This window comes from Dermacentor silvarum, chromosome 8 (genome assembly GCF_013339745.2).
Source record: "Dermacentor silvarum isolate Dsil-2018 chromosome 8, BIME_Dsil_1.4, whole genome shotgun sequence".
In the NCBI taxonomy this organism is placed as follows: Eukaryota; Metazoa; Arthropoda; class Arachnida; order Ixodida; family Ixodidae; genus Dermacentor; species Dermacentor silvarum.
In genome coordinates this window covers 52,385,831-52,409,820 of record NC_051161.1, presented here as the reverse complement: position 1 = coordinate 52,409,820, position 23,990 = coordinate 52,385,831, and the positions used below count along the sequence as shown (strand labels likewise).

Here is a 23,990-nt window from a genome sequence, read left to right as displayed (position 1 = left end):
AGCTAGCGGTCCCGCCGATCGCAGACTCTGGTCGAACGAACCTGCGGCGCGGCCTTATTTGTACCGCTGGTGTTTTGGCTTGTTTTCTGTCTCACGCGGCTTGTTTAACTGACCGGTATAGAAGAGTGCGAGCGGTGATTCGGAAAGAGAGAGAAAGAGAAAAAAAGGAAAGGAAGTAAAAGCGAGTGGCGCTAGTCTTAATGGAAGAGATCGAAGGCCGGCAGCAGTGCCTCCTTTCGGGACTGCTTTTTCCGAAGCGGTTATCAAACAAGGAACAGAAGAAGCCGCCAGCTCAGCTAAGTACGACCGAGTGCAGGGTTCCCTGCAACGCAGTCGACGATGTTGCCAAGGTTGCAAAAGGAAAAAGCAACAACTAAATGAAAGATTGATTTACTATGTTATGGCCAAGCAGGTTATGGGGTGGGATGTGTATTATACATGGAGATAATCGTGCATTTGATGTCACAGACATGCTAAGTGTATATAATATAGAAGACGGAGAAGCCGTCGTAGCTTTTTGGGTATGCATGTAACAAGTGTGTAAACTCACTATGTGGTTCCACTTACTTACGCGTGCACCAAATGAAGTATTTCACCTTCTAAATTTTTATTGTGTGCCATGGACGTTCGAACTCCGTGCAAAGTGCTTTCACATCCGGGTCAAAAGCGCTATGTTATGGCGGCAGTTTCTTTTTTTTTTTTTTCGTTTTTATTTTTCTCCCCGAAGTGTATGGCAGCAGCAGCAGCGGCGGGAGCAATATCTTGTGAGCACATAATGCTAGTGCTGCTGTAACCTACCGTATTCTACTTAACTGCTAGTGCAAAACGTTGACAGTGACATAATCGTTAACGTGCAGTCGTTTCATGATTTTCCTTCAAAAAAAAAAAAAAAGAACACTCAATGCCACACAAATGTTTCTAACACATTTTAGTCAAATCGTCGTAAGATGTCGTTACCAGTAGTGCAACTAACCTGGTAACGCGTAATCAGTATGAAGATTACGGTCAAGCTAGAACTTTACTAGAGAGTTCTGGGTTGCCGTAAACGCAATGCAGTTTACGGAACACCAGAGATACACACGTGCGCAGCGGTGTTGGTGGCCCCATCTTGTGACTCTGATGTGAACTAGAGCGAACAGAAGTATGATTATGGTGGTATAACTGAAAAGACTATGGTTCTACCTATCTGCTTGTACAGAGGCAATGACAGCAACAATCAATAGCCCATAGTTGACTTCTTTTTTCTTTTTTACCCCTTCTGCAGTGACACAACATAAACACGTTTTTTTTTTTTTTGCGAGTTGTGGTTGAAGAAAGCGCCACAAGATGGCGCTACCAGCGCTGTCACTGCTTTCTACGTCACCGTCGTTTTGTTATTCCGCAAACTGTAATACGCTTTCAGACGGGATAAAACTGTCCGTTGGTTGAGCTTTTGATGCCTTTGTTCTCTTAGGTCTCGCAAGGTGTAGCGGCCAACGATGCTGTTCTCGGCTGTATTCCGGTGCTCCGTTGATCCCGAAACTTTAGTACGTGAAAGCGCAAGGTTTGATGTGGTCGGGTCTCAAGTGTGCACATTTTAGTGCTGACTGTTCCATCTACCTGAAATTGCGACGGTGGTGCTACAATGGCGTGCCACCCACGCTACGGGGGATGATTGATGATTTGTGGTTGAGATCGGCTTCCCGAAAGCTGCGTCCAAAGACCGCTGTTATGCTGCTAGCATATGCAAAAGGCAAGGCCTCCGAGCTCGGATGCCGCGTGTAAAAAAAAAAAAAAAAAAATTTCGTATTCCCATCGCGCCCGGTTTGCCTGCGGCGATTGATTCAACCTCAACTGTAGCTCTAATGGAAGCACCTGGGGGGGAGTGGCTGTGTGTGATACTGCACTTCTGTACCAGTTCCACGTGCTCGTTTTTCGCAGGCTGTTTTCACGAAGGTGTTTCATGACAGTGTTTTTACGAGGGTGTTTCAGAAGTACAGGAAGAAGCAGAGAGAGCAACTGAATCTATGCGCGCATCGCAGTGTCAGGATTAGTTGAAGATACGGCCGCGAGCATTGCCAACGGCACTTACAACATCTCAAAGTGAACGGGTGGTTGTTGGAGGGAGCGCACTTGGTAGGTAACGCCGGATGCTGATGATTTCCTCGCTGCTGCGGAATAATTTGAATATCCGCCGTTAGCGACAGTGAAGAACTTACGATGTGCACGGCAGGGTATGCCATTAGCAAGCACTATTCACTTCAAAATGTAATAAAGTTAGGACTGGGGGAACTACATTAACGGTAAACAAATAAAGTGTGACATTAGCGAGATTTGCAACTTTCACAGCTAGATGCCACTGGAAATCTATCTATCTATCTATCTATCTATCTATCTATCTATCTATCTATCTATCTATCTATCTATCTATCTATCTATCTATCTATCTATCTATCTATCTATCTATCTATCTATCTATCTATCTATCTATCTATCTATCTATCTATCTATCTATCTATCTATCTATCTATCTATCTATCTATCTATCTATCTATCTATCTATCTATCTATCTATCTATCTATCTATCTATCTATCATTTCTCTGTTTAACTAACTCAACCAAAGACGAGTCTATAATGGTGCGCCCCGCTTAACGTCGTCGTTAACAGCAGAACCTCTGGTAGATTTAAACGGGACAGCCTTTAATGTGTAAACGCCGAGCCGTTCGACGTCAGAGTGATTCACGTTTGGACGTGTGCGCTGCATGTTCCGATTGGGAACCCATCGCGGGGCTGTAGTGGCCCGACACTGCACACAACAGTGGCGATCGAGAGACGGCAAAGGGGAAGGCCGTGGCGTCAGAAGCCGAGTAAATGGCTTTCTCCGCGCTCCATTGTTTCCCATTAAAGCGGCTCAATCGATCGCAATTCCATTAGGGTGGCTAGAAGAGCCGAAAGAGACGGTGCGCGCAAGAGCAAAGGTATCGCACCCAGGCAGACCTCGGTGCACATTTCATTCTTTCTTTCTTTTTTGTCCATCGCGGCTAGAAGCTTCTACCCGTCGTCCCTTGCGCACCTAGCTTATGGTATTTATCTCATCGGATTTCGCTTCACAACTTCGGGCGGTGAGGTCCAGAGATTTCGGAACTCCACGGAAGAAAGCTTTGTCTAACGCTGTCTTGTTCAATTTTTGTTTTTCGGAGGTCGGCCCGGTACGGAACACCTAAACTTCGATTGCGGTCTCACTGCTTCGGTTAATTTGCCATCTTGTTGAGTCGCTGCTTCTCGTTTCCCATTCCAGTGTATCGCCATTTGAAAGGAAGAGGGAATCACTTAATTATGTGAGTCGAGGAAAACAAATGCGGGCGCTGGCGTGCGTGCGTGCGTGTGTCCGCGTGTGTTTGCACTCCGCAGCATAGCTCGGCGTTTGTCTGTATGTATTCTTATACAGTGGGCATTCATTCCAACTTCGCCGATCTGTTTGTTGAGCGAAGCTCGGCGCGAAAAGTTAAGGTTAGCGCGAAACTGGAAAGAGAGAGAAAGAGTAATAAAAAAATACAATACGAGTTACGTCGTCCTCTTAATTACGAATCTCATATCGTGGATTGCAGTGGTTGCTGGCGTTTTTGGGCTGTCTCGGATCGCGCGCGAGGCTTGTCGCCTGCTTTCAGTTGAAGGCCTTTATTGACGAACCGCGCAATTCCGAGCTTGACTTCGTCTAACGTTGAAGCGTTTGCGTAGCGCATGCGAGAGAGCATCGGAAATCGTTGGCTTGTGTAGCTGTATTTGTTTTTTTTTCTTTTTAAACGATAACACGCGTGCGCAAATGATGAGAGTGATTCTATTGCGTCTGCACGTATGTAGCGTTTACCTTTAAAGCTGGCTTCTACGCAGCAAGAGGCTCTGTCGGGTGGAGCCCGCTTCTGTGCTCCCTTTTCACTAGCGATTGTCGTAAGATTTAAACTTGTAATCACTTTCCTCGACATGTGTTCTTCTTCTTTCTGGGGTTTTTACGTTGTTGAGAACGTTACCTTGATAGCGGTAAGCTTTGTTATCGCCAAAGCTGAGTGTTGGGACAGTTGGTGCATCATTGCAATAATTTCCCAACGTAAGAGACACGGACATTCAAGACTGGAGGTGCTGTGAGTGGCCATTGTTGTTTGTCCGGGTCTGTTGAGCAGGGACACTTTTCTTTCGTAATCTATCTGCAATGATAAGGGAAGCTGGTAAGCCAGTACCGAATTTTGTGCAGAATACATAGCGCAGTAAGAACAAAGGACATGTGGAGACAGGACAAGCTCTGATTATCAGCGCTTGTCCTTGTGACTGCTGTCTCGATCTGTCCTTTGTTCTTACTGTGCAATGCATTCTGTATAACGAAACCTTATCAACGTGACCAAACCTATTCCCTTCTGAATCCAATCTTGGCCCTCTGGATTCTGAGATCGGCGCTCGCTCCTAACAACCGCTCGACCTTGTAGCTGTGCCCAACAATCGCTTGCGTCAAGCGAATGTGGACGCCTTATATGCTAATGTAATAAATCAATGTACGCGTTAAAGCTACGTACCAGTTGTCGCGATAAAGTTGCGACACTGATCGCTTGCTTCAATGACAGCAAGCCTTAGAAAGCAGCATTCCTTTTTAATTCCGAATGTATAAGAAGTTATACTTTATAAAGCTATATATACATATATATATATATATATATATATATATGTATATATATATATATATATATATATATATATATAGAGAGAGAGAGAGAGAGAGAGAGAGAATTACGACTATCCACCCACCGGCTCTAGCTTGACAGAAAAAAAAAAGAAATGTATTTCTGAATTTCAGTAAATGAATGACAAGAAGAATAAAACGCGGGAAAAAGTTAGCCAGACGCTCGTCTGCTTTGCTTCGCTGGACACCACTGCTGCTATGGGGATAGAGTACTCGGCTAATTAGTTCGTTCGCGTCCATTTATAATCTCCGCTCCCACGTTTAAAGTAACTACGAGAAAATCGCTCGTATGTACTCCCGCGCGAACTATTCATAGACAACTTTAAAAAGTCGCAGATGAATCGTTTTGTAGGTCAGATTCTGTATTTTCCATGCAGTGCACAAGAGAAAGCGAATTCAGTTGTACTGAATAGCTTCGGGTGCATGAAGTCGACGCAAGCGAGTCGATTCAGAAGTTGAGCAGACTCAACTCGACCCGGCCGCGTTTACATGCATCTCGCTAAGCGGGTTGAGCGAGTGAACACAGCCTTTGCAGGCCGGTAGGTTGCCAAACGTTTGGAGGACGCTTAAGGTTCGTCTTTAAGAGTGGAACGCGATAGCATTCAAAGATCCCTGAATGCTTGCCAGGCTTCCTGGCAACTACAGCTTTCTTTTTTCTCCACCTTCCCCTCTGCGCGCCGCTGCCGTTTTACGCTGCCGTACGCTGCCGAGGAGGCGAGCGCCATCTGGATGGTGTTCCTGCAAGTAACATACCCGGGCGCGCGCCGCTGTAGGAATGGTAGAAATGCTGGAAAAGGGGTTTGTGTTTGAGTTTCCTCGTAACAGAATTATGTTTTCTCGTATATTAAATTACAATCAGGTGCTATCATGTCTGTAGATTGCGGTTAAGTCGTACTTTACGATTTTTCTGACGGGTTTTACTTTGAGAAATTCAATTAGTTCACTAATGCCTCTGTGCCGTGCGGATAGGTTAGAGATGATTTTCTCCGCCGCGAACGCCGGCGCACACGCCGACACTGACGCCGACGTCGGATTTTCTGCGACACGGGGCCCTTAACGCTTTCGCGTTAAAACTCGCCTCGACGCCCGCTCGGCCCAACCTTCCAGCGTTTATGTGAACCCGACGACCAGATTTGGGCCCGGCAAGCCGACTCGTCTCGACATTATGTGGTTCATGTCAACGTAGCTAATGTACTCCAGCTCAATAATTATGTATAGTGCCGTAAACGCATCTGGCGTGAAGCAACTGAGAAATACAGGCTGCGAGACAAATAATGAACATGCGACTTCGTAAGATGACGGACAACCTTCGAAAGCGTCGTCCACCATCCCGAAACGATCCGCTAACGTTCGATAACGTTCTACTGGCCCCCTACTGTATTCGACTTGTATCGCTTGCTATCTTCCGCATGCTTTCGAGACTACCGAGGTTCGCTCCAGCCTTCAGACATGTCTTCGCGCTTCCTTAAAGGGGCACTAAACTGAATAATAATTAAGTTGAGCTGTTTAAGTAAATTGTCTTTCTACGATACCAAAGAATGCCACTCTTGCCGTGAAAGAAGGCAAATGCTAAGCCAGAAGAGACGTAAGAACAAAAGACGGCTAGCGACACCGCCTTGAAATTCCCGCACCGGGTCGCCGTGACGTCATGAATTTTGATGGTGTCTGCGGTTGACTTCTTACCGGCAAAGATGGGCTACGTTGTGTATTCTAATGGAGCCAATGTTGCAATGACTTTTTACTGAGCCCAAATATGAAATAGTACTTGGGAATTTGTGACGTCATGCTGACGTCCAGAGAAATAAAAAAAGTTACTTTGACTTTTCTTTCTTTTTTTTATAATCAACCTTTTACCGTGAAATTAACAGAAATGTGGTTACGAAATGCTATATCAGTTTGAATTTATGTAGTGCTTGTGTTCAGAGCCCCTTTGAGGAATCTTTGGTTAGTCGTTTGCCAGCGTTTCTTCCGGAAGCAACTGGAATGATAGATCGCTTAAGACAAAACGCGTTGTATTTCTAGGATAACCGGGCTATAACGGTGACAAACAGAGATGCAGGGAATTTATTCAGACGTACGTGTGGTTTCCTGCCCAGAGGAAGGCCCTTGTACAGGTGTATAAAGAGGGAAAGTGGTGGGGGGTGGCAGAACAGGCGTGCCTATAGCCTGGTTTGTCACCTCTATCCGAAAGTCCACTGTCGCCAAGAAGCGGAAACCGAAGAAGCAGGGGCGGTTAGGAGTGGCATTCCAGCCGAAGCTGACGAATTCGGCACTTCTGCAGGAAGGCGTATCTCCATTCTATATCCAAGTGACTCGGCCTCGACGTGATTGTGAAGTTTACCTTCTGATGCACGTGCGTCCGATGTGTGTTGAGAGCTGCACTAGCCGCACGTGGGTGTGTATTCTATGCAAATGAGGAAAGAGTAAGCTACCTGAAAAATGTCCACCCATGTGGCGCCCAGTAACGACAGCGTCGCGGCACCAAATGGCGGGGTTCATCTTCTACAGAGGCCGAAGACGCGCTCGCGCGCTCTTTCTCTTCTCGAATTCGGCTTCGCGCGTCACTCGCGGGCCAAAATGTTTTGGAGCCGCAGCGTATCGCGAGCGCAGTGAACCGAACCGTGCCTGGAAATTCTCCGCATACCGGCAGACAGTGTGCGAAAAAGGGGGCCGGATGCAAAGTCTTGCACATTACACAGTATATATATATATATATATATATATATATATATATATATATATATATATATATACACGTCGGGACACTCTTTCTTTTCGTGTCCCGACGATTTTTACTTCCTACATACGAATTCTCACCTTCCTGTATGCATTCTATGCGAGGTTCTCCACTGAAACTGAAACTCTCAGTGCAGTTCTTTTCGTTTTGCACGAATGTGTATCCCACGACGGCGTCTCGAGCGTTCGGCATATAGGATCCTCTCTCCACGTACGGTTCGCGCCGAGAGAAATGACACGGTGCAACGCGTTTCCCCGCGTCACACACTAAGCGATGCGTGCAGTAGCTTTGAGAATGGCGCGTACACATTTCGTCTCAAGCACAGGAGTACAAGTAGTGGCCGCGCGGCTTCCTCGTCGTTTTCTACCGACGCGGTGACCTGCTGCTGCTACTGCCACTACATAGTACAAGCCGTGCCATACGCGAAAACGGGCCTGCAGGCGGAGCTCCCACCACCTGACTGCGGTGGGGGATGCCCGAAAATAGACGGGGCTGTAGCTATATACGCTGGCCTCTTCTCGGACTTTCGCTTATGCATGCCGAACAGAAATAGGAAGAGGGTGAGGAGGACGATGTGTACAAACTACGTACACGCTCGCACGTTCGCTCGCGTTGCCTGTGCAAGCCTGACACAGATACAAAAATGCGCGCCGCTCTTTCGACCAGAGGCCCGCGGCTTGCCAGAGGCTCTCTCTCTCTCTCTCTCGGCTCATTTGTTTCGTTCATTTTTCCTGCCTGCTTGGCTTCTCTCGCCAGCGCCAGCCTCTACACACCGACTGTCCGGTCCTTCTCTTCCTCGCCTTATATTCGCTATAGGTTTCTCGTACGGGACGGTGTCTCGCATTGGAGTGCGTTTCGTTCCTGCTTCGTTGCTCGGGGTGTCTTCCTGCTCTTCTTTTCATCAAATGGTTTCGAGGTGGGGAGGGAGTCCGTTGATCTCTCTCGCCGAGGGCGCTATACGGCGTTCGAATGGCGCGCCTAGTTGTGCGTCGCGCGCGGCTTCTTTTATGGACGGGAGTGTTTTGTGCTGGTGTTGTCGTTGTGTTCGTGGTTTTGTTATGGCGCCTATATGGTGTGGAACGGGTATCCTGTGCGGACCAGCAGAGAGACGCTGGGCCTTGACATTCGACGGCCGCGCGCTAAATGCCGCCTCCGCGGTCTCGCCTTCTGTATCCTGATATCCGCGCCGTTGTTGCCGGTGTTATTTACGGTCGCGCTTCTGGGCGCCCTGCGGCGCTTGGCTGTGTTAAGGTTGGTGAGCGCTAAGCTCTTTCCTGTCCTGAAAGAAAGAAAGAAAGAAAGAAAGAAAGAAAGAAAGAAAGAAAGAAAGAAAGAAAGAAAGAAAGAAAGAAAGAAAGAGTAAGAAGTACAAGGTCATATGAGCTAGTATAGAAGTACTGTCGAGCCGTTCGCTTTTTGATCGAGCGCTACGTCGACGCATTTTGCGATCACACGCTACCGCGGTTGCTGCGCAGCGAAACAGTGATGAGTCGGGCTCGAGGGGCCCGAAACTGTGAAACCCAAGAGTCGTCCTAGTATGTCAGGAGCGCTATAGATGCTACATGGTGTCTGCATGGTTAGCTCATTCAGGGTAAAATCCGCGAAGACGTAGCGACGCCCTCCTCTTCAGCCGTGCACTTTCTGTTTCGAGATGATACGACATCCTACATACAGTTGCGCTTTTCTTCCTTCGTATAGACACGGCTACAAGCCCCTCTCACCTGCTCGCTGCTCAGCGCGCTAGAACTTTGCCGGGAGATTAATCGTGGCTCTTCATTCTCTCCCCTCTTGCAGGCCGTAGCCTGTTCATGCGAATATTGATTAGGTGTTTTTAGGTATGTAAGTCTTTAAATAGGGTTTGTAAAGCGTGCTCCACTTCAATAAAATGCTTCCTGAGGAGAACCTCGCTTCTGGGCTTATCTGCATTTTACAGATCATATAGTTAAGGTCGGTAACGCACGATAACGGTTAAGCTTCCCTGCAAGTAAATAAATAAATAAATGAATTTGCACCGAACGGGCTTTTATAGAAAACCTGGTCCCTCTTGATTCTGGCCACCCGACTACTGGCCACCCGACTGCAGCGTCAATACGTCGACCTTTAAAAGCAAGCTCTCTGAACCAAGAATCTGATTTGTGCTCAAAATAATGGGACCTGCTCACAGACCCGTTACCAGCAGCTGGCCACTCTTGAAAAAAAAAAAAAAATCCCCTTCTTGCTCTAAAATAGTTGTTGGAGGCTAGTGATATTGTCTACCAATAGTTATCCCGCGGAAATGGTTTTGTACGTTGAGCGTAAGCTTCGTTTCGAAGCCGCGATACGCAGCGTACATGAGTACTAAGCGTTTTGATGAAACTCGGTTCCCTATTACACCACTTCTTTGCACGGTATAACACAGGAAATCATGGGGAGGAAATTAAACAGTTTGATATGTTTCCTGCGCTCTTCTGCTTGTTATCCGCATAATGTGACAATCGTTCTTATGTGAGCAATGCGTCCCGGTTTGCGCTGCCGCCATACATGAGATGCAGTGCCTGGGCAACCGCGTTAGTATACCGTATTATTGGGCTTTTAGCGATTATCCGAACATTTCTAATAATTTCCCGAGTCGAGTTGGGAGAATTCGCATGACGTCACTGTATGACATTTTTTAGTCCTATTCACAGCACAAGAGGATCTAGATAATGCGCAGCGCTTTCACCGTGCTGGCTGTGGAACAATATGGCGATCTTTATGACGTCCGTGCATACCTATAGTGATCGAATAACAAGATTCGATTCGTATACGATTGTTCGAATATTCGCACGCTCCCGAAAGCTAAGGGAAATATAAGGAAGGCGTCGCGAGTGGTGGAAAGGAAAATAATCGTTTTAACGTTAAAATAGAGAAAAAGCAGTGGTGTGGACTAGGGATCAAACGCGAATAGATTGCATTCTAATTGAGAGAGATAAAGAGGCGGAGTTGGGCATATGCCATGAGATTCATACAACAGATAACCGCTGATCTGCTAGAATAGGAGATTTGATGCGAAGAGGCGGCAAACGCAGCCGAGGGTGGCATAGAATTAGATGAAGCGAGTAGATTGAGAGTAGACTGGGGTGATAGGCGATCTCTGGGAGAGGGCTCTCTCCCGCTTTGGTTGGATTTCAATTGGTTGATTGTAACGAATATTATATCGAAGAAAGATATCAGTGACAGGTCGTACATTAGTCGCGGCGCCGCAGCATCGCAGCATTGAGATGAATCACCGACGCCGTATGCTAATCGCTGAGCGGTTTTTTTCCCCACCCCGATCACCGATCTCCGCTCGAGCGATACGAATTTCGCGCGGCTTCATCGCCGAGGCCATCAGCTGGCGGCGCGGCCGCCGCCGCCACCGCCGCCGCGTCGGTGTTGCTCGGGCGGCGCCGACGTCACGCGTGACGCAAGCTAGACTGGGTCAGGTGACGAGGGAAGCCCCCCTTCTTTGCTACAGTCGAGAGCGAGAAGGTGATGAGAGAGGGTGAAGCGAAGAGGGGGAAGGGTTTGGATAGAGAGCGTCGGAGCGGTTCTCTCCGTCCCTTTTCTTATCTCTCTCTTTCTTTCTCGTCTCCTTCCTGTGTTGCCCTCTCTCTCCTCAGCGGCCCGCTTCCAACCCGCGCGGACCAGTCAGTCTCAGCTGTGAGGAGTCGTGTCGTGGTCGGCGCGCGGAACTGAGCGCTTCGAGTCTGTGCACTGTTTCTGCTGCGCGCTCGTTCTGCTCGGCTGGGCTGGAAACGTCGCAGTGTGTGTGCGTGGCCCGCCTGGCGCAAGCGTTGTTGTCGCCTTTGCTGTTAAAAACGCGCCCGCGAGTTGGATGAAGAATCGTCTTCTTCGTGCTGCGCCTATTTGTTTGTTTTGTTTGTGCGGTGGTGATTGGTGCAGCTGTCGTCGTCATTCACCTGTGACATAGACCTTTTTCTTCCTCCGTGGATCTGTTTCCAGTGGTATCGCATCCGGAAAACGAGATCGTGTGCTGCTGCTGCCACTGGGCATTGCGCTGCTCTCCGACCTACCTGCCTTCCTGTGTGTGTGTGTGGCTTACGACTGTGCGAGGTCGGTGTCTCCTCCGTTGTTGGGGAAGAAGTGACCGACGGAGCCGAGCGGTAGGATATCGTCGGCTTCGTTGATGACTGCCACTGTGACTTCCCGTCGCACAGTCCGCACTGCGTATACCTTCAACAGCTCACGACAGGTGAGTTGGAACTGCTCCGTCTTTCGGCCTTTCACCGTCTTTTCCGCGTGCGCCGAGCTTTTTCTTTGCTCTCTCTCTCTCTCTTTCTCTGTGTGTGTGTGTGCGTGCGTGTGTGTTCTTGGAGAACTTGAGAGCGAAGGTTGCGGGAACTCCCTGTACTGCGCACCTCTGGGACGATCTGGCAGTTGACAGTCAATAAACGAGCTTTATCTGAAGAACAGCGCAAGAAACACGTGGACACGAAGGAAGACGACAGGACGGGTGTTGATTAAGATGTGCTGTTCTTAAGATGAAGCTTAAACCAACTTGCCCATATGTCTGTACTCCTGAACAATAAACGAGCGACTAGGGCTTCAGCCGGTGACGTCAGAGGCCATTTGAGATTGCCACTGACGAATCCCCCCCTCTCATCTCGTCGTGAGCTCCGAAGCGAGCGCAATGTAAATGCACGCTTCGCTTATACACTCTCAGGGCGACGCACGTTCCTGGCGATAGCAATCAACTGCGGGTCCCACGTCATTACTGATTTGCGCGGTGTCACGGCCGAGTCGTTGAATGACTGCTGCATCGAATTCGGGTTAACCTAGAATTAATGTCAGGCGCACGGAAACGTTCTCTAAATGCACTGTGGGACTCGAACATGACCCGCGCGCAAACTTGAGCTGAGCCACGCAACTGCGCAAGTCCTCAGCCTTGCTGGAGCAGGAATGCTTCGTTGCATCGATAGCTCCCCAGTTTCAGTGAATACCGAGGAAGTGAACTGATATGTGACCGCTCTAGCCAGAGGGTGACGGCGTTCTAGATCACGACAGCGAAACGTACTTTTAGATTGTATTTAGCAGAGTTTCTTCAGACGGGCATCCATTAAGCGCCAAGTGAGAGTAGGACTCTTTGATATGCTCGCAAAAGCACGCTGTGAGAAAAGGAATCTGATATGCATTCCGGCAAGTCGCATAGCGCGGAGGTCGGGACTGTTGTAACCGCTGTGCGCTACAGGCACGTTGCCCTTTAGGCTCAGCGCGTGGACTTGTTTTCCTCGGATGTCTCCTGTCACACTCCGCGCGCGTTTTTATTTCTTTCTTTCTTCTTTATTCTTTTTTCGCGTATCGCAGGTGTAGAAAGAGTTTTGACGGGAAAAGCGGGTCATATTTCGGTGTCTTGCAACCTCGCTTCGCGAAAAAGGTGCGATGATCCCCGGTGTCAACAAAGTGGGAATTAGTATTCATGTGGCGGAATCTCGGTATACGTTGAATCGGCGCGAGGTGAAATGGCGGACATTACGAAATCCTTGCTACGGTTTGTCGAAGTCTGCGTGGTTGTCCTTGTTCCAAACAGAATTAATTGTCAATGATCAGTCGGGACGTGTGAACAATCTACGCATTAGCGACAGCAAGGGGGCCACATTTGACCTTGTTAAGTCAGAGAAGGTTGCAAAAGACGTATGACTGGTGACGTTGCCGCAGGGCCATGGGTGCCCGCACAAGCTTTTCATGACATCATAGATTTTTGGCAGCGTCTTTATCGGTAAAGAAAAAAAAAAGCATTTCGTTATGGAGAAACGAAAGAATCGTAGCAGGATTTCGGGAACTTTGCCTGCGCCAAGGCAGCCAAAATGGGGGAAAATACTTCGAAATCCGCGACCTCACAGACATTGAGGATGCGGCGACGCCTATTTTAATAATTCGTATATTTAGCTTCGCGTTCTCTACTGCTAATAAACCTTCTTTGCCAAACAAATGAAGATGCAGTTGTAGAGGAAAGCTTTGATGGTACAAGCTGATTTAGTGCTACTCTTTCTCGAGTCGCTCTAAAACTAAGTATGGGCACGTCCATGTATGGGTTTTACTAGAACATCTTATGCCTGTTCTCTTTTTGTCGCTGCGAGCTTTATAACTTGGCGTTTAGTTAACGCCAGGTAACAAAGAGAGAGAGAAAATTACCTCACAGGTAATGCATTTGTTCCGCATAGCTCGCCCACCAAAGGGACATGTCGCGAAGCCAGCGGCGGCTGTGAAAACGCAGTGAACAAAGAAGTTGCGAGGGTGCTTTCGTCTCGCCGCACTGTGACCCCTCGCGCGCCGCGGTGGACGTTGTAAGAACCGGTTTGCTCTCCTTTGCTCGCTGGCGATCAGCTGAGCTGACCGCACGAGAAACTCGAGGGTGGTGGCGTCGAGCGAACGCGGACCGAAGTGCCAGGACGACCGTTGTCGTTCCGCGCCAGCGCCAGCAGTTGCGACATGGCGCTACGACCCTGGACAGCATACGGGGGCAGAAAGGGCCTCGTCTGAAACATATTGTAGTAGAAGAATCCCGCTAACCGCTTGTTTGCCAGCGGCAACCATTTTTTTTTTTTTTATGCCGTGTGCTGCTGTGTTGGGGGCCTGGCGAAATATTGGAATTCGAACGTATAACAAGAAAAGGTGCATGGCTCTTGCCGTAAGGTCCGTAATGGCAAGGTCCGTATTCCTTTCTTGGTGTTTTCCAAGTGGCCGTGTGTGTCCGCTCTGCAGCGCATCAATTTATAGCTTCAGTCTTGAAGTTAAGCCTAATTTCACTCGACGGTAATGTATTTCGCTGCTGAATGCATTCGCGAAGCTGCCGTCGTTATCATCGGTTATTTCGCTAGTTCGGTTGTTCGGTTGTATTCTTCAAGTTTCGTTCATGCACAGACATTCAATGTAAGGCCTATAGGTATTTAAGGGCAAAGTGCGAACTCGTGAACTATATTTACGCTGCGCAAATGTTTTCGATGTATGCGATGTTGTTTTTCGAGCAAGATGGGGGTCCCGACGATATGCATGGCGTTTGGGATCGCGCTCTGCTATCACCTCGAGGAAATCACGCGTGCGCACCCATTAATCGCAAACACCTCTTCACTTTCGCTGCAGCCTTTTGCGCATCGTCCCCACCAGCTGTGCATGCTGTAGACCCGCAGCGAAAGGTTAAAAACGTGCAGCGAACCCTACCACGTCTCGGGATCGCTACAGCTTCTTCTGCGAACCGATTGTCTTGACGGTATACCACCTGTACGAACTTGTATTTGTGCGCTGTGCGAATGGAACTCCACTGACAAAAAGCAAATCAGAAGTACGGTATCGGAAAATTATTGTGTTTGAGAAATATATGCGAAATTGGCTGTGAACTTGCGCTTTGTGAACTTGAACTTGATTAGAACTTTCGGCAACTTCGTGCAATACTCCTTGTAGAAGCGAATTGCGCCTTATATTAGAACAGTGAACGAAATTCTTGCTTTGTGTGGGTACATGCGTCTGTGTGTGTGTGTGTGTGTTAAATATTTCATTCGCGTGAAATTTGCACACAGCAATACATGCCAGTCGTGCAAAAGATACACATTTCTCACAAATTGGTTCCTTCGAACCAGACGCTTACTGCGTCAATGCTTGTTTTATAGTACACGTCACTCCTGTTGACGATTTCGTGCATGATTTAGCCTAATGCGTGCCATAGCCTGGCGGGTTCATTCCTTTAGAGCGCTTAACCGGTCACTGGACGCCTAGTTAATACATAACTTTAACGAGCATTGTGCCGCACTGCTCTATGTTTCAGTGCCTCACGCTAACCTGTAATGATAGTGAATATCATTCTTTAACGTCATAACTGGACTATACAATGATTTCTTGCAGACCTCCCAAATCGTTCTCGTCTGTTTGTTTGCAGCCTAACAAGTTTCGCGGACAAAATTGAGTTAGTATATGCAAAGCAGACGACATTGGTTCGTCTGGAATTCCTCATCATCGTAGCGGCATCACTACGAAGCCTTTGGCTTCAGTTATGTATATATATATACGATTCTAAACATGCGCAGCGAATAAGTTATAATGCAGCTGCGCGAGCAGATCTAGTTCGGTTGCTTTCTGCATCTGCCGTTTTTTCTTTATTTCTCTTTTTTTTCCCTTACCGCTCCTTTCCGTAGTTAATGCATCGAGACAGAAGGCATGGAACGCTTTCCGTGTAGTCGTGTCCAAGGTAGCGTTCTGTAGGGGATGCTCTGTTTGAGAACCTCTACTACACATTGCGTTTCCAGGGCGATCCGCCATAACCCTCAAGGAAGCCTTGACGTCATTTTTTGCCTTCACTCGTCGTGCGTTAATATACCCCTACGCATTGCAAAAGACGCTCGGGTCGAACAATATCATCTTTTCGTAATTCGAATGTGTGCTTCTCTGCCCTGCACGTTTGTCCATTTAATGTGGATGAAGAATCTAGAAGTTAATGGCAGGCTATCCTACTCGGGGCGATGTGACAATGGAAGCACCGGTCATGGATGCTAGCACAGATTGAGTGCTAGCTGCACATGGTCAATTTCTCTAAAATTAGTGTATTTGAATGTTATTTGTAGAATTTCCACCAACTACCGTATACTTTCATTTCCAAGCTTTGTCTCCCTTCCGACGGGTTCGATCCCGGCGGTTCTGATGAGGGGAGGGGGGGGGGGGGAGACGAGACGAGAACGCTCGTGTGCGCTCGTGGCAAAGAGCCCACTAAAACTTGTGCTTGGGCGAGTTGGTTCGTACTGCCAGGAAATAAATATACTGCGCAAACTACAACACAAGGACGTAGTAAGGGACACGGACAAGCGCTAATGTCGAGTCCCTTACTGCGTCCTTGTGTTGAATTTTGCGCAGTATATTTATTTCCTCGCAGTAAAGGGCCCCGCGTCGTAAAATATCAACTCGGAATCCCCCTCTGTGGCGTCCCTCACAATAATATCGTGGTTTTGGCAGGTAAAACGCTGGAATTTATTTATTTTGCTAAAATCTCACTCCTTTGCCAATCCCCCGTAGTGGGCAAGCGCGAAGGTGTAATGGCGGAAGCAAGCATACTTAACGCTTTTTTGCATGGTTGTATCATGAGAGCCACGTTAACATTTTTCGGGTCATAAGACAAGCAATGTCTGCCCGCACCCGCTGATTTGCAAAGCGAAACACACCGATTGTTCTTTGCATGCCGTGATCGAGTGTTCTGTGGGACCCATATTACCTGTCCTTTTTAAGTTGGGATGACATAGACGCCCTCATGCTTCGGGAACGAAAGCGACCGCGCAGGTTGTACGTGTCCTCAAGAAGCGGCCTGCGAAATACACTTGGGCGCCATCTCGAGGCGGATACAGCAAACATGAGCAAACCATATCGTTAAGCCTACTGCGCCGATAGTCTGTAGAACGTAGATCGAACACAACGCCCATTTGTCACCTGTACGCCGCTGTCGAAGCATCATCACACAAATCTAAAGCAAACACGAGCATTAGTGGGGAACTAATGAGCCGAACAGTGCAGACCGACGACTCGATAGATCCGAAGCGGGCAGCTCTCACTTCGACTGGCGCCGCCATGTTGCCGAACGTAAGGCTCCCCTTGCGTGCGTTAGCGTTCACCGCTAAATCCCGAAAATAGCGTACGTACGTAAGAGCTCCAGCGCCGTTTACGTACAGCGCATGCGCAGTGTGGTGCACGCAACGCGAACGCTAACTCTTTGCGTTCGCTGCTTTACGCTATATACTAAAACTGTCTAGTGTCTAGAGCCATCTAGTAGCGACCCTTACACGGGACCGAACGAAAAGGTTCGGTCCTGTGTAAGGGCCGCACCTCGTCATAATTGTGAAAGAAAAGCGCGGCTCTTACGCGAGTATATACGGTAGTTAATATATCTTTACGCCCTTTTTGGTGTAAGTGTGTGAGTTATAGACCGACTTACACCCTTATGTATTTTAAGGGTTTAAATTTGTTTACAGCGCACAATCACCACTCACCACCTGATAATGCAGCAGCGGCAGTTTATTGGGCCGCAGTTGTGGTGCAGGAAAGAGCCTCTTTCAAAGGGGACACCGCACTACACAGAAACGACACGGACAGGCGCGCACTATATACCGTGAGTGTATATAGGAAGCCCTTGCCGACTTCATTGTCGCGCGGATCACGTGCTGCAGGATTCCCCCGTGATCCAGCGGAGGTTCCCCGTTAGGCCGTTCCTTCCTATCTACCTACTTCCCACTTAGTTATTTTTTTTGTCTTTTTTTTTTGCCGTTATCTTCGGTTTTTCACCTGGTTTCTTACGCGGCGTATATACCCTCCTGAACCGTATACCAGCGGCTCTTCGTCTCTCGCCAGTTGTGAGCCCGTTTCTCGTTTCAAGCCATACCATGAGCGCCCGTTTCGTTTGGCTCGCCGAGCACGAAAGAAAACCGTGTTCCGACGGCGTCGCACCTTCCGCGAAAGATGTGGAAGATGAGCACGAAAGATCTGGAAGAGGAGGCCTGGATTGCGGAACAGAACATTAAATGTAAAGGGCGGGGAGAGGGTCTCGCGGCCGTTTTTTGAGCCTATAAAGCGGCTAGCGGCTGTTCTTTAAGCCGTATAAAGTTATAGTAGTGCTTCTTTATATTTAAGTTTGACCGTCACCTTGTCCGTCGTGCGCTGTGGTTACGCATTATTATTCCAATGTCACGGCGGCTCAGTGGTTTGCGCGTTCTGCTGCATAGCCCGAGGTTTAGGGTTCGACTTCTTGCCGCAGTGAAGATCAACCGTCAGCGTATTCGTGCACTCGTACATCTTTCTTTTCTTTTTTCTTTTTTAATTGTGTCACGTAAAAGTGGTACAAGCGTAGTTAACAAGAGAGCAAGTCATTTAAGTACTTTACAAGGAGATGCATAATAAACCACCAGAAAAGTAATGGACGAAGTGCTAAGTAGCGATGATAAGCGAGAAAACCTAGTGAACAAGAGTGTAGATCAAGAACATTTAAGGTGCCGCTCCTCAAAGCCATATTATACGGAACAGCGTATACACGGCACGACAGTAACCAACAAAAAGTACGACTAGACTTTGTTCTCATCTTCTTTAAGAGACTGTGTATAGGGAGGACCTGCAGACCCCTGGGGCAGCGAGTGAGCGGAACTTCGACGTTGTAGTCGCGTCGGGCCGCGTTTCTTTCGAAAACGGGAACAAGGCGAGACCGACAGCGAACCGGGCGGTATTTCCTTTTTATTTTTATTTCTTTCTTTATTTGTTATCTCTTTACTCCATCCAGCCTTTCCACACGCTAAGTAAGCTGCGTGCTCCGTAGCAGGAAAAAGAGAGGAAGTCTCGTTTTTGCTCGCGGACGGCGGGCTTCCTCTGTTGCGGTTGCCGCTGCGCGGGCGCCGATTTTTCTCCGACCTGTCGCAAGAACCGCGCCGATCCGCTCTTGGGACGAAACCGACGGCAGAATGCGCGCTTCCACCTCTGGGAGGGAGGGGATAGAGAGAGATAGACAAATTTTTAATATGTAGGGGTTGGACGCGAACGCTTTAGAGAATAGATTCAGCATAACTGTGGCGATGTGTATTAGCGTGGGTATCCCAGCTGGAGGAAAAAACAAAGAAAAAGAGAGGTCACTACACGTCAGCCAGTTTTGCTGGCAAAAGCTTTACACCGACAGCCAACTTTGACATGGTCTTTGCAATTTTAGCCTCTCGTGTGTTCCGTTTTGGCCCTGCGTCAAAGGATGCCGTTATAGGCCAGCGGCTATGAGCGCATAGTCCGTCATTACAGTGAGCGAGTGAGTGAAACAACTTTTATTGGCCCACAATAGACCGTCATTACAGTAAGAATTTTTGGAGCTTTCATTGAATTTCGCGTCAAAAGTGGACGCTACGGAAGTTGGTATGTAGGCGGCGTGAAACTTGATTTGCTTGAGCAGGCCAGATGATGATGTGTGACCAACTTGTTTAAAAGGAAATGCTATTAGAAATCGCTGTCATCATCACCCGAGTTTACAGTGGAACTCGGATTTACCGAACTCGAAGGGGATGGCGGCATAGTTCGATATATCAATAATTCGATATACAAAATAAAAATTTAGTACAAAAATTTTGGAGGGGTTTTACAGCCGTTGTTATACACGATAACTCGTTATATCCGCGTTCGACTGTATGTGTCTCCGGCATTCTTGCATTCCGCAAACGCTAATACCTTTACGGACAGCTTGAACCCCCCTAATACCTTACACGCTTTATAGTATAGGGTCTCGGTGCGCCCGCCGGTGCGTGAATTGTCGCGTGACGGCGACGAGGACGAGTTGGTGAGGGCATCCATCCCGTCCTCCGACGCGGCGCATGGCGACGCGACGCCGGTTGCTGGCCTCGCGTGACCCTGCTCCAGTTGGGAGGAGCGGCCCGCTTGGCTTGCCGGCTCGTGACCGCGACCGACGGCGACGACGCGAGGTTGAACCTTTTTCTCTTGCGTCTCCGTCGCCCGCGACAGCGCCGGTAGCGACGACTAGCGACAAGAAGCGTCACGAGTGAGCAGGCAGGTTTCGGCATCTCCGAAAAGGGCGTCCGCGGAGGCTGCTTTGTTTGTTGGACGACGCCGCGCGATGTCGGTAGACGTTGTTTCAGTCTACCCCAATCGACGAAATGGGCGCGGCAAATGCGTAAAAGGATGTGAGAAGAATCTCAAACTGTGACGTGGAGGAGTCGCCAGTGACTAGTTCCGGTAGTCGCACGCCCATGCGGATGTAGCACCGACTGGCAAAACACGTGTCGATTTGAAAGAGAGAAACAGAGGAGAGGCAGGGAAGGGAAAAGCCAGGTTTGCTACCCTGCACGGGCGAAAACGGCTAAGGGATGGGAAGGGATAAGTAGGGAATACGAAATCGGCGCACAAAATTCCGGGGCGACGCACATTAAAACCTCGCAGGACCCGCAAGTAACCGCATGCGAACTAACGCTAGCTACCGACAGCGCCCACGTCCGTTGTGACCGCTGCCGTAATTGCATTTAGCCCTCACAGTGGGCCGGCTGTCTGGTGTTCATTGGAATGCCGCGCCGTTCCTTTCGTGATGCATTAGGGACACGCTATAGGTGACCCAAGGGCTCGCGTGCTGAGGAAGCCAAACTTTTACTTGCGGTGTACGCGAGCCGCTAGCATCCCGTGGTCTAAATCTCCCTATTGTTCACGTGAAAGAAAGGCAATGTGAAGGAGAGAAAAAAAAATTATTCGAAGAGGAACGATGGACTTGTCCTGCGGTTTAGTCGTGCTCATACGGAGGGGAGATGAGGCTAGATGAAGCGAAACAAGGACAATGCAGGTTGTTAACAGAATTGGGAGGAAGTGTGACACAGTGTCAAGGAGCGCTGCAAGGACACATCAATGAGTGTGGCTGTTTATGCGGCGTGTGTATGTCTCTCACTAGAAATGTCACCTTTCTTGTGTCTTTGACACCGTGTATCTTTTGGCTTTGTGTTCATTGCCCGTTCGCTGCGGACGTCACCGCCGTGGATGCTTCGCTCGCGGAGTCGTTGTTTTGTTTCCCGGAATCTTTGGCCGCACCCGTTGATATTATTCGACGCGCGTAGAGCTTCCTCCAACTGACGTCCTCGTTTCCGTTATTATCCCAGAGGGGAAAAAAAAAAAAAAGAAATGGGCGGAATATTTCCCAAAGATTCTAGCAGTGACGCTCGCGCTCAGATCTGTATAGTCGTTCTGAATGTTGCGGCGCCAACCGTTACACGCACCTTTGTGAACTATATCCTATAGCGTTTAGCACCTTTCTGAAGTGTCGTCGAGGCTTATACGGCGAGTTACGTATTCCTCTTGAAGTCCTTGCAAGTGGTTCGAGGAACCGAAATCAAGCTCCAATCTTGTTCAGCACGCCCGAAGCTACATACACTGTAAAAATAATTTACACTCTTTTTCACTTTTTAGGGTGTAAATTATTTTACAGTGTACGTTGTCGGGGCTGCTCTTAAGCGCGCACTAAATCATCCTGTGTCGGGGACTTTTTTTACGCTGCTAATGCGTTGTTACATCGCAGATACGTTGCGCATCATATATACTGTCAACGTAAGTTCAAACGTGTACAATTCCGTAACTACTCCAATGCTTTGTTCCGTATCCAAGTTCACCTGCGTTTGTGACGTAGCGGCTTAATTCAGACTCCGAAACGTCGACAATTTGAACTGATCCGTGTTTAAATAAAACACCGGTAGCTCGGTGATGATATACGTCGCATTTCCATGTAATTACGCGTAACAGGCGATCTCATCAGTTATTTCCCGTTCGCGTTTCAATTTATGCTGATGGTATAAGTCAAACCTCGATATAACGAACCTCGATTTAACGAAATTCGCGATGTAACGAGCTATTTTTATTTCCCAATCTTAGTTCCATTGAATCAACTAAACCTCGAATTAATGAAATTCGCGATATAACGAAGTTTTCCGCTGCAAGTAGAACTTCGTTATATCGAGGTTCGACTTATACGCGTACGTAGAATCTTTGGCGATAAAAGTTTTGGTGCCGTTTGATGCGGGGTGGCCACATCCTACCGTCACGCCACCTATGGTGAGTGGGTCCCGGATAAAAATGCCATTACTCCAATCGTCTCGGTGCTGAGGAGGATAGATAGAGCGTTCGGTGATCGAACAACAGCAACGACAACAACAATGTACTGCTTCACTCTCATAATCGAAACGTCGATCGCAGTGAAAATACTTCTCTCATCTGCTGTTCGCTTTGGAGCCGCGGCTACAGGAACTCTGGACCAAAGCTCGGTTCCAAGTTCTAACGTCTGATTAGGCATCAATTAATTGGTTCTACCACCGCCTAACCAAAGGGACTATAGACCGCTCAGAATAGCTCACATAGCGACGGTGGAGCTACCGCGTTCGGGGAGCAAATAGTCCGCGTGGGACATCATGCACCCCTCGGTCCTATATTAGTGCTGTACCGGACGCCGCCCTATACTGTGCTTCTTATTCATTGCGTGCTAGCACTTGCGGCATCGGTCTGTGCGACCGCGATTCATTACATGGTCACTGCACACGTGCCAATATACTTTCGTTTCTCTGATTAGAAAGCGATAACCATGTACCTATTTGTGCACTGCACGGTCTTAATGAGTGTTCTTACGTTATTTATATTTATGCTCAACTTGCTTTTTATCTTGTGAATGTTTGCGGGGCAACTACGATCTCATGCGAAGCAGGGGAGCATGTTTTGTGTACTCTAGCTTGTTTTGTCATGCTCTACAGCTGTTAAGAAGTTTTTGCTTTTGTATTCATTATCTGTAGACCTGTCAATAAGTTTTTCCTTTTGCATTTTTGAGTGATGCTGCCAAATTGTTTCAAGTTATTTTATGTGTGAGTTTTTATGCGAACATGCTCATCTGTTGTAAGGGGCACAGGCCCAGTTAAGCCACTTATTTTGGCATTTTTGTCCGTGCTCCTGGCATTACGCACACAATGTCTAATCTTTGATTTGATTTGTTCTATATTGCATCTCACCAGTCATATTTGTAGCACTGTGGAAGCTGCAGGAGCCTTTTAGCCAATAGGAAGGCCGAATGTCTCTCGAGATGTGTTCATCCGCGTCGCGCCGTCTGCCCAGTGGCTCCTGAATTCGCAGTATATAGAGCGTGTATGCGCAAAGGTCCTAACATGCCACGTGTCGCTGTAACTTATCATGTACCAAGCAAAGAACAAAACTCTATAATCCCGCCATTAATCAAGACAGTTACACCCGGAACTAAATTTCGCTGCGCAAGGATATTGTACGCCATTATACCTTCGGCTGCAAACGACTTTGATAACGGGCCAGCAATGTACGCTGCAAACGACTTGTGAGACGGAACATAGTTTCTATTTTGCGGAGAGACGGCAGTTCAAACAGTGCATTGATGGTGACACCGGTGCGGCGACTGCATATCTGCTTATGCGTATGGCTGTCCGCGCGGCTGAGAGCATACGCTGGCCACGCGCCGTGTATTGGACAGAATCTGCGGCGGGTGCAATGGTTGAGGGCGAGAACGGCAAGGCCGCGGCGGATGAGAAGTAACAAAGGCGTTTGGCCCACTTTGGGAATCCGGATCTCAACATGGGGGCGCAGGCCGTGAAACAGCGACGTTATACGGCGCTTCCTTTCTTTCCTGCATGTCTGCTCTATTTTATTGTCCTTTTTTTGTGTGTGTGCGTGTGTGTGTGTGCCTGTGCGACTGTTACGCACGAGTCTTTTGATCAGGGTCGTGTCACTGCGCCGACCTTGCGACGCGTTTAGCTAGCTTGCTGACCCTGGTTCAGGGTTTTCTGTCCCTCGCGTGCGTCACAATGGCGGCTCTGAATTATTAAAAAAAAACGAAGTACGAAAAAAAGAGACGCATCTGAGCGTGCCACCGAACTGTCTTCTTTTCGTCGCTATCGCTCAGTGTGTCGCAACATCTTTCTAGGGGTGAAGAGGGGGGGGGGGGGGGGGGCGTACATTGCTGGCCCGTTATAGAACTATTATTGCCGCCCAAGGATCTCTAGGTTCGTCTTTGTCGACGCCCGTGCGTGCG

The 23,990-nt window shown here is 48.4% G+C and overlaps 1 protein-coding gene across 11 annotated transcripts in view; it reads left to right on the top strand.

The window, feature by feature from the left end:
* Nucleotides 1-23,990, top strand: part of LOC119461226 (solute carrier organic anion transporter family member 3A1) — a 269,245-nt gene that overhangs the window by 73,791 nt on the left and 171,464 nt on the right. For 8 of the 11 annotated variants that reach the window (XR_007468275.1, XR_007468274.1, XM_049672090.1 and 5 more), the window contains exon 1: nucleotides 11,121-11,660. The exons of 2 other annotated variants lie outside the window; for them this stretch is intronic. The gene's annotated coding sequence lies outside the window, so the exon portion shown is untranslated. Of the gene's footprint in view, nucleotides 1-11,120; nucleotides 11,661-23,990 lie in introns of those variants that run through there. One more of the 11 variants, XM_049672086.1, reaches the window with a different exon arrangement.